The 11479-nt window shown below is 36.7% G+C and overlaps 1 protein-coding gene across 2 annotated transcripts in view; it reads left to right on the top strand.

Annotated features, from left to right (window-relative positions):
• The first annotated feature begins 10360 nt into the window (after window positions 1-10360).
• The window catches only part of CCDC80 (coiled-coil domain containing 80), a 36436-nt gene continuing 35317 nt past the window's right edge, over window positions 10361-11479 (top strand). Inside the window, exon 1 of one of the 2 annotated variants that reach the window (XM_051985292.1) lies at window positions 10361-10493. The gene's annotated coding sequence lies outside the window, so the exon portion shown is untranslated. Of the gene's footprint in view, window positions 10494-10927; window positions 11157-11479 lie in introns of those variants that run through there. The other variant, XM_051985291.1, reaches the window with a different exon arrangement.

Genomic DNA, 11479 nt, shown 5'->3' with positions numbered 1-11479 from the left:
GAGACTTGGTATTGGATACATTGGACAGTAGATAGGCCATTGGATCTGGAATCATTTACTAGTTATGTGACCCTGAATACATCACTTAAATTCCTTTTGCCTTTATCAATTGGAGAAGGAAATGGTAAACCACACCAATATCCTTACCAAGAAAATCCCATGGACAGTATTAGTATGCTATGGCCCAAGGGATCATGAAGGATTGGAAATGATGGAAGAACAATGACAAATTGAACACACTAGAAGAAATGTCAATTACTGCCCATGGCTTTCTTATATTCAGTGTCAAGGAACTAGATTTGGAGTCAATAGATATGGTCTCAAATCCAGACTTTTATATATACATGTGACCATAAGTAAACTATTTAATTTCTTTAAGCCCCAGTTTCTTCTATCTCTAAAATAAGGACTAAATGATGTCCCAGTTTCCTTCTAACTTTAAATGTGATGATCCAAAGTTCCAATTTTAAAAATCAATTTCTGAATTGTCATGTGAATTTTTATCTTGACTAAATGAGGCAGCCAATTGGCATAATGGACAGACTTCTGGACTTGGAGTCAGGAATATTTGAGTTTAAATCCTGTCTCAACACTAAATTACTTAATCTTTCTCAGTCTTAGTTTCTTCAGCTGAACAATGGGTCTGATAATAGCACCTACTGAAAGGTTGTGATCCCTACACATGTATGTGTCTGTGTGTAGATAGATATATGTGTTTGCATATATAGCTTTTCAAACTTAAAAATTCTTTATAAATGTTAAGTATTATAATTAAACCTTCTTGGTCCATTTCTTTACAGACCTGAAACATCCTACTATCTCTTTGGTGGGGGTGGATAGGAAGTGGGGGCAGATTTATCTGGGAAATAGAAATGATGGTATTACATTAGTTACTTTGTAGTAGTAATCAATAATGTGGATTTTGAATGGCTTTCATTGGATAGTTAGTGTCTTCATATGAAGCCATAGTTTGTTTTGTTGTTTTTTAAATAATTATACCAACCCTTATCTCCACTGAAAAACCCTTTTCAGATTTTATCAGTGTGTATTTGTAGAGATAGCTAAGTGTAGAGTCATCCCTGTGTAATTTTAGGTACAATCTATGTTTGGATTCACAAACTTCTCAAGGACAAGTACTCTCATGTTAACTTAAAAAAAAGTATTATTTACTTATTTTTTAGCTTATACATATGCATTTTTTCCCATATAAGTCATGTTGAAGAAGAAAAATTAGAACAAAAGGGGAAAACCATGAGAAAGAATAAAAAAGGGAAAAAAGTGAAAATAAGTATAATCTGCATTCAGTCTCCATAGTTCTCTCTCTGGATGCATATGGTCTACCCAAAGTTTATTGGAATTGCCTTGGCTTGCTGAATTGCTGAAAAGAGCTAAATCTATCAAAGTTGATCGTTGCATTATCTTGCCATTGCAGTGTACAGTATTGTCCTGATTCTGTTCACTTCACTCAACACCAGTTCAAATAATTCTTTCCAAGCTTTTCTGAAATCAGTCTGTTCATCATTTCTTATTGAACAATAATATTCCATTTCTTTCACATATTGTAACTTATTCTTCCATTCCCCAATGGATGGGCATCCACTCAATTCTTTGCCATCACAAATAGAGCTGCTACAAACATTTTTTGCTTTAACTTTTTTCATCTTCTCCAGTCAACACAGGGCCAAGCATATACAGAGTTAATAGAATAAATGGTATTACATCAACAAATTAAAAAGAGTTTGCAAAGCTTAGTATGAGGTTGTTTTTTCCTCTAAGTCCCTATGTTTGAAATTCCTTTAGCTGCCTAAGGATGAATGGTGGTAACCGTTTTGTGGCCATGTGGTCCAAACATCCATTCTTTGGTTAACTGAGAGCATATATTAGCATATCATTTCAGTCATTTATGTCTTTTGCATAATGATAAACTCAAAAAAACATGAACTAATTCCTAATTGCCCATCTTAATAATATAGTGGAAAGAGACTTGGTATCAGAAGACCAGGAGTTGATATCCAGTTCTGCTACCAAGTAACTGTATGAGTTTGAACAAGTTACTTAACCTGAGCCATGGTTTCTTCATTTGTAAAATGAGGTTAATAATATTTGCACTATGTCCTTTATAGGGCTATATAGATCATCAAATGATATAATATGTTTAGGGAATTTTGTAACTTTTAAAGCTCAACATGACTCTATTTGTAATAGTATTATGCGTAGAAGAATAATACAGTTGAGTAAATAAATATAAATATACAGACATTTTAAAAACTAAAATTTAATAGAACTAAATAGAAAACTATCTTCAACACAATCTTTCCTTAGAATGGAAAGCTTATGGGTAAATTAATTTAAACATCTTGTTATTAAGCAAATGTACTTAGTTGTATTATGTTCACTATCAAGTTTTTAATAGAACATATAATTGTTTAAAAAAGTATTAAGAGAAGCATATGTAGATAGTTTCAAGCTCTGACTTTAGGAAAGCTTAGTGCTGGTGGCTCACTTTCCTTCTGTCTTAGCCTTCTCACTCATAAGATCTAATTCTCCCATGTTCCTCCATGTCTTTTATATAAGGGAAAAACTAGTCTTCTGGTTCAGAAGCTTTGGCTTCTGGAGAAAGAAATGATTTCTACCTTTTTAATTCCGTGGCCACTTTCTAAGTCAAAAAAAAATTTTTTTTCCCCTCTACTTGATCCTCTTCTTCAGCCTTCAAAGACACGACTTGGCCTTAACTTTCAATTTGTTAAATTGACTCAATAGGATTATTTTGATTAATTTCTGAAGATTTCCTTGAAGTTTTTCAGCAGGGCTTTGGTCCCAGACTACTCATCTAAATGATTTCATTTGTGATAAACCTTATTCCCCTAATTATATTAAAAGCTCCTGGAGTCAGAAAACATATCTCATGTTTCTTTTGTATTCTCTACACCCCCACCAACCCTAGCATTAATCAATTAGTTAATTCGTCCATTCATCAATTCAGCTTGTGTATTGGGCATTTCTCCAGGGCAGAATTTTCTGCTAGGTGTTCTAGAAAAGACAAAGAAGGCACACAGTTTGAGTTTATAGTATTGAGTTTATAGTAGAAGACAAAAGTATGGTTTAGTGAAAACAGCATTAGATTTGAAATCACAAGGCTTATAGTTAAATACTGGTTCTGACTTACAAGTTATATGATCGTAGTCAAGTCACCTAACCTCTCTGAAAGTGTTTCCTCATCTGTAAAATGTGGAAATAATACTTGTTCTACATACATCACAGGGTTATGGGTGGAAAGAAAAGTCACATTATAAAATTTTAAAACGCTATATAACTGTAATTTACTAATGAGAACCTTGAACTACAATCTAAATGTCTTTTTGGATCATAGATGACCTACAAGGAAACTTAACGGTCATCAGCAAGTTTTTAAATATTAAGTATGGCAGCAACTCCATCAAAAGTGTCACTTTCTTTTTAAAATTATAACTTTTTATTGACAGAATACATTCATGGGTGATTTTTTACAACATTATTCCTTGCACTTACTTCTGTTCCAACTTTTCCCCTCCCTCCCTCCATCCCCTCCCTTAGATGGCAGGCAGTCTTACACATGTTAAATAGGTTACAGTATATCCTAGATACAATATATGTTTGCAGAACTGTACAGTTCTCTTGTTGCACAAGAAGAATTGGATTCAGAAGGTGAAAATAACCTGGGAAGAAAAACAAAAAATGCAAACAGTACATTCATTTCCCAGTGTTCCTTTCTCTGGGTGTAGTTGATTCTGTCCATCATTGATCAATTGAAACTTAGTTAGATCTCTTTAACAAAGAGATCCACTTCCATCAAAATACATCCTCATACAGTATCGTTGCTGAGGTATATAACGATCTCCTGGTTCTGCTCATTTCACTCAGCATCAGTTCATGTAAGTCTCTCCAAGCCTCTGGTCATTTCTTACAGAACAATAATATTCCATAACATTCATATACCACAATTTACCCAACCATTCTCGATGGACATCCATTCATTTTCCAGTTTCTAGCCACTACAAACAGGGCTGCTACAAACATTTTGGCACATCCAGGTCCCTTTCCCTTCTTTAGTATCTCTTTGGGATATAAGCCCAATAGTAACAAAAAGTGTCACTTTCAAATGTGAATGACAGGGCTATTTAATGTGTATTAGGATGAAAATCCAGTTTTTGTGTGTGTGTGTTGGCCCCACAGAGCAGTACTAAAATCTTTCTATTACACATTACACACTGCCCATATACAAGGAGTTAAACTACAAATCCCTGACAAAGCAAGGAAAAAAGTCTGCTAGATAATGTGACACCCTTCATGCTTTGAAGTTGCCTAAGTGCTTACACAGAGTATCTCATTTGAGGTTCAACACAACATTATGAGATGATTACAAGAGGTAGTATTATTCTCATTTTATAAGATGAGGAAAACTTAGATCAATTAAATGAATAGAATTTGAATCTAGGTCTTCTTGACTCCAAATCCAGCTCTCTCTCTCCACTTCGTACTCATTAATTCCATTTCTCACTGAAAGGCAATATCACCTTCCAACCTCCTCTCCAAACAGGAACCCCAAACCAAAAGCTCCCCTTTCCTGCAAGTGTTTGTAGCCAGCAGTGTCCCTTCCCGGCTGCCTCTGCATTCACTAGATGCTGGTTCTTTCTCACTCAGAACTGCATTTCTGTAGCACATCTGGGCCTGGCGTACCTGATCAACGGAGGTTCCCTCTGTCTTCTCAGGCTCAGACCCTGATTCCACATGCAGTCCAGGAGGTGAAAGTTTCTGTGGTTCTTGCTGAAGCTCCAGCCACACCCAGCTAGCCTGAGAGTTTCCCATTTAGTGTTTCTGCAGAGCTAACCCAAAGGTATTTATACTTCACACAGGTTAACCCCAAGTCTGGGATCTTTCTTCAGATCTTCTTGGTTATACCAGGAAGAACCCTGTTCTGTCCCAAGTCTTCTTGATTTTTCACTAGTCTATGTTTACCTCAAGTTGCAAATTTCTTCTGTTTGTGGGGGAAATCTGGAGAGCTTGAAATTTATCAACTTACTCCTCCATCTCCCCCCAAACAACTCTCTGCCTGTAATAAACATGTAGAGTACTGTACTCTACATGGTCAGGAAGATTTAAGTTCAAATCTGGCATCTAACACTTACTAGCAGTGTATTACTGGCCTCCTTCATCTTTCAACACAGAGCATCTTCACTGGCTGTCTCCCATTCCTGTATTGCTTTTCTACCCTATATCTGCCTTCTAGCTTCCTTGGCTTTCTTCAAGTGTTAGCTAAAGTACAATTTTCTATGACAAGGGATATATTCATTATACTATATAGTCATTCTAATATAGTTATGCTTCTAAATTTTAGTGCCTTACCTGAACCTACTCCTAATCTTTCTTGTTTACACATAATGTGTTTATATATCATTATCCCATTAAATTGTAAGCTCCTTGAGAGCAGGGACTGTTACTTTTGTACCCAGGATTTAACATAGTGCCTGGCACAAAATAGGCATTTAACAGATGCTAGTTAATTGAATTAACCTATTTTTGCTTCAATTTCCTCATATATAAAATGTGGATTATTTTCCACATAATAATAATAGCAACCTACTCAGAATTGTGAGATCATTGTAAATTGTTTTGTAAATCTTAGAATGCTATTTAAATTACTTGGTTCAAGGTAGAGTATTTTGGGGTATTGTCTGGAGAAGGGGGAGGGAGGAGAGGCAATGATTTTATTTTCCCTTCTGTGTATTTTTCTAATTTGTCTGAACTACTGGATGTTTACGTGAAAAGGTAGCTCTGGTGCCAATTTGAGGGGTGGCTATTATAGCTAATAAGAGAAGTTTGGGGAACCAATATGCCAATGTCAAAAGAAAGATGAAAAATTGGCAAATTCATGAATCAAACTTCTTATATGAAGGAGGTTCTTTTGTAAAAATTTGTTCAGATTGATCCATGGCAGATCCCCAGACAAAATTTGCCAGATGTTTTACCACTCTCGCTGCCATGATTTAAGGTTGAGGCAAAAATCCAATATAGTTTCTCCTTGGTTCCATGACAGTTTCCCATCTCTTCTTTGTTACCCCTCCTGGATAGAATTCCCTTGGCACATCTCTTTTTTTCTTTCTTTCTTTTTTTTTAAATAATAGCTTTTTATTTTCAAAATATATGCAAAGTAGTTTTTAACATTTAGCCTTGCAAAATCTTGTGCTCCAAATTTTTCTCACTCCCTTGTCCCCACCCCCTCCCCTAGACAGCAAGTAATCTGATGTTAAACATATGCAATACTTCTATACATATTTCCAAATTTATCAATATACACAAGAAAAATCAGATCAAAAAGGGAAAAAAAAGAGAAAGAAAACAAAAACCAACAACAAAAAAATGAAAATACTATGTTATGATCCATATTCAGTCTCCAAAAACCTCTTTCTTGATGTAGATGGTTCTGTCCCCCACCATGCTATTTGATAAATTTTAGTGGCCATCAATTAACCCCAACAACAATATAAAACCCTCTTTGACAATTAGAATACTTCACAAAACTAATACCTTCCTACCTTTCCATTTTTCTTATACTTTAATCTGTTCCATGCACTTTATGATTCAGCTATGTTGGTCTACATGCTATTCCTCACACATAATATTCTAGTTCCATGATTCCTGTTCCTCATTCCTGAAATGCTCTCCTTTCTCTTTCTACTTCCTAGATTCCTGGTCCCTTCATGGGAGCTGATTGTTAAATTTCTGGTGTGAGCATTCACACTTTAGAAACTGGCAAATGCTGCAAATCAGTATTTGATTTATAGTTTTGGTGATTTCTAGACATAAGAAAGTGACGGAGAGAATAATAATGCAGATTAAGCACAAAAGGGCCTTTGTATCTTTTTTCTTTTCAGAGAGGTTGTTGTTAAACACTTACCAGAGCACTCCTGTCTATCCATAACAATCCGGTTTATAACAGGTTATTAATCTCAATTTCAAGCCTAGGTTGGCAGGTCTTTTCCTACTGCTCCAATGTCCTGTTTTATTCTGACCCTCCTCAGTTTATACACTTCTAGCAGTTCATTACATTCCCTCCAATATGAATTAATTCATCCCAATTTCTTCATTCTTAATCTTCTTGATTTCTCCTTTCCTAAATCACAAGGTTACAGAATGTTACCTATAAATTACTCATTAAATTGTTATGCCACAGTTCTTTTTTATTGTCCTGACTCAGTTTCCATAATTGTCCTGCCTCAATTTCCCTGAATTGTCCTGCCTCAGTTTATAATTGTTCTGCTCAACTACCTCTCCCCCCTAATCATGATGATCCAGATAAGCATCATCAGAATGTTGGGTGCCTCTCCCCATTCTGTAATCCCAATTATCAAATGTCCCCCGTGCCTCCCCTCACCCTGTCAGAATCATATTTTTAGTCCCATGTTCCCGCTCTCAACACCTTGACTCCGCCCTTGCCTCGGTCTACCCTCTGTGTCTGAGCCACGTGTATATATGTCATTGAGAACTCATATTGTTCGCTGGATTCTTGGAGATGATAGTCTCATTCAGCTCTGGGACTAAACCCTCAGTTTCTCCGACATTACAAAATTAGCATTCTCAAAGCTAACCTTTCAATGCAGTGGCACAGTGGACAACGCACCAGTCCTGGAGTCAAGAAGACCTGAATGGAAATCTAGTCTCAGATACTTACTAATTCTATGAGTGAGTAGTTTCTGGGCAAGTCAATCTCTGTCTACCTCAGTTTATTCAGCCTAAAATGGGAATAATCTTGCTGGACTGTTGTGAGGACCAAATCAGATAATAATTGTGTAATGCTTAGTATAATGCCTAGAATATCGTAGAAATTATAACTGTTAGACACTGCTGCAAACTTTTATTTTAGAAAAAAATAAGGATTATAAAACAGTAAAAATGAAGGAAGAAGGCATTTCTTTATAAATTCATTGTAAAAATATGCCCCCTGGCACATTTAACTAAAGATTTCCCATATACCAGGGAAGATCTGTCTGCCTTCCTGGCATATTTGGTTTCTAAATGATAAAGTCTCACTTAAGAGTGAAAATATATTGGGACAATGTAAAACTAAATTTCTTAAGGATCCAGTCACTATCTTTTTAAAAACTACATGCACCCTTACCATCTTTATCAACTTGAAGCTATTTGCCACCTCTGGCATATGTAACTAGGTTGCCATCTAGTGAGTAAAGCTCATAGATGGGGGTGAAGTCTGAGAGTCCTCATAGTTCAGTTCAATAGTTCATATAAGTCTCTACTGCTTTTTTTCTGGGTCTCCCAGAATTAAAGCTTTCTTAGAACACAGAAGCTGTTGTTAAGTTTTTCAGAAATGCCTGTAAACTTGGTAAATCTAGTGCTCTGTGTTGGGAATTAGAGATTTCTCCAAGATCAGGATAGAGGGATTATGGTGAGGAAATTCTGCTTAGGACAAGTGAATGGATCCAGAAAGAAGGTGAACCAGTCAGAAGAATCTGACAGAATAACCCTCTAAATTCTTATGGAAAGGAGAAATATAGGTTGTGGTTTAATAATTTTTACTTCATTGAGCCAGTGGAGGAAAGAGGAGGAAGGAGATATAGCATGAGGAACAGAAAGAAAAAAATGAGGAGTAGGGTGAAAAAGGAAAAAGGAGAGGAAGGGAAAAAAGAAGAAATCAGCATCTAATACAATAAGGGACAAAATACACTGGCAAGGGACTGCTATACAGTCCATATAATGGACTATATGTGCTATAATACAGGACATATAATCAAAAGATATGACAAATCAAAATTCCTTTCTAATATAAAACCTATAGTCATCTCATCTCACTAATTCTCCTCTTTTGAAAGATCACATATTCTTATGCTTTTCATTTTTATATTTTCAATCCCCAGGAATTACTTTCTTCACAGTAGGTATATAAATATTTGCTGAATGAACAATTGAAATTACAGGATAGATATCAGATTGTCTGTGAAAGGATATCCCCTTCTGAATTTCTTCATCAGCCCAATCATGAGTGTTTTCTCTCTTACACAAGTGACAGATCTAATGCTCTGACTCCCAGGGGGCCTTCTTTCCTAGAAACAATTGTCTTTAACCATCCCTTTGGGAGACTCATACTCATATCCCACAGAAATAATCCAAAGCAACAACTTGAAGAAATAACAGAAAAAGCAATGCATTTGGACTCAGAGAAACTGTTAGAATCTTGATTCTGCTACAATCTGTGTGTTCTGAAGCAATTCAATTAACTTGTGTAGGCCTTAGTTTCCTTATCTGAAAAAAAATCAGGGAGTTGAAATAAGTGATCTCCAAGGTGCCTTCCACTTTTAAAAATTAGGATTTTTGAACATTGATGTCTAAGATGGTGGGCATAAGGCAAAAATGAACAAGGGAATAAAAGGATATCGGTATATCCAGTGACAATAATCATGTAAATGACTTGCAGAGAGACAGTTACTAGTGTCAATTAAGATTGAGCACAAACCAACAGAGGATCTGCCTCTACCCTTACTGGAAAAAGAACTTCAGCTTAATCACCTGAAATACTCCCCCTCTCCTCCTAAATTCCAACAGAAGCTCCAAAAAGACAAAGAGAGATGACTAGGGACTCTCTCTTTGGGAACTGTCAGCATTAGTCTGTAACTATTACTTCTATTTCTCTTCCTCTCCCCAGATCCCTCCCAGCCCCAGTGTCCACCCCACCCCCTACCCCAACACATGTTGAGTTGAAGTTAATTTTGTCTCTTCCCTGAGCTCTGACGAAAGGCAGAACTTACCACAGACTCAAGGGACCAGTCTTCATTGTCTCCATCTCTAACCCTTTACCAGCTTCCCTTCATGCCAAGGAGAAACAAGGAACCAAAATGTGGTAATATGATCCCCAATTAGCATAAAATAAAAACAGCTCAGTCATGTTTTCCGTGACCCTTTCCAATCTTAAATGAAAAGTGAGAAATGGGACAAAAATATAAATATACTCAAAGAACTAAAAATAAACATGTAGTACATGCATATACATGCATTTAAAACAAGCTCAAACTTTGTCTCTTAAAAAAAAAAAAAAAGTCAGCTGGAGGAAGGAATCCAAGCTATTCTTTCATTCCAAGAACACAAACAGAGGAAGAGATTTTGTCTTTCATCTGTGGTGCTGAAAGGGTTAAGTTCTCAGCCATACTTCTCCAAAGTGATTTATGATGATGAGTAGCATTTCAAAACTCTCTCCCACTCTCAAAGAAGTCTCCCCTTCCCCTCCCCCCTTTCCCTATGGAGTCCTCCCTTAACGTGTTGAAGTGGGAAGGAGGCGGTGTTTTGCTGATCTGTTAAATTCTTAGTAAAGTTTCTGAGATTTCCAGTGGCCGCTGTTGTTTGACTTTGGTTTGGAGCAGAGCTGAGGTTATCCTGACATTTCTGGGACTGGATCCAGCCAAAGGGAAGAAGAAGGGGGAAAGGGAAAACGAGAAAAGGAAAGAAAGGTGGGGAAGAATACACCGAGACATGAAGAACTGAATAAGGAAAAATACTCCTTTTCCCTATCGCATTGCTGTGTTTTCCTTTAGTCTGGAAAACATATTGATCCCGTACTTTGGCTCACGGGAAACAAAGAGACTTAGCCAGATTGAGGGAGGGAAGCATGATAAGAAGAACCATGGAACTTTAAAGAGATACAGAAAGAATTTTCCCAAATTATCTGGGACTCCACTCTTGCGGGATGTAATGTGTGCAGAAGTTTGTATGCAACCGTTACAAAAAACCAAGTCAAAACTTCAAGTAAATGGAGGTACTAGTATTTAAAAGGACGATTCCCTTCAATTCATTCTACTTGTCAAGAAGATAAAAAGAAAAAGAGAGAGAGAGAGGGGGAGAGAGAGAGAGAGAGAGAGAGAGAGAGAGAGAGAGAGAGAGAGAGAGAGAGAGAGAGAGAGAGAATCTACTCAACTGGAAATAAGAATCTCTGGAGTCTGTGGCATTTTAAGTTAAAAACTGGAGCTGCTGCAAATCTTTGGTGCTGTTCATCCGCTGAAAGTGAAAAGAGCTGGGAGGAGACTGATTTCTTCTAGGGAACTGTCCTGCAACTAAGCTTCAAAGCTTCCCCCTCCCTGCCAAACCCTCTGCATTCCATCTCTATGAGCTAAAATGTAAGTGTGTAGTCTTTTTCATCCTTTAAAAATGTTTTTTTATTGCTTATTCGAATAAATGAAACGTGCATATTGTCACACTCCGTGTGCTTGATTTGCCATCTAGACAGCCAAATGAAAAGTCAGTGCAAACATGATGACTGAGAAGATGAACTAGAGTTTGGGGTTTGGGATTTTTTTTTTAACTTACTGTAAACGTTTCTGGAAGGCTCCTTCCAGAGTCACTGAACTACAAAGACTTGAAAGCAAAAATTTCCCATTCCTTTATCCCTTTCCCTCTCACTGCTCCCTACCCCCACTTAAAGGATAAAACATATAGATCT

Source organism: Antechinus flavipes, chromosome 3 (genome assembly GCF_016432865.1).
Source record: "Antechinus flavipes isolate AdamAnt ecotype Samford, QLD, Australia chromosome 3, AdamAnt_v2, whole genome shotgun sequence".
Classification (NCBI taxonomy): domain Eukaryota; kingdom Metazoa; phylum Chordata; class Mammalia; order Dasyuromorphia; family Dasyuridae; genus Antechinus; species Antechinus flavipes.
The sequence above is the reverse complement of the archived record's forward strand: the minus strand, read 5'-3'. Positions and strand labels throughout refer to the sequence as shown.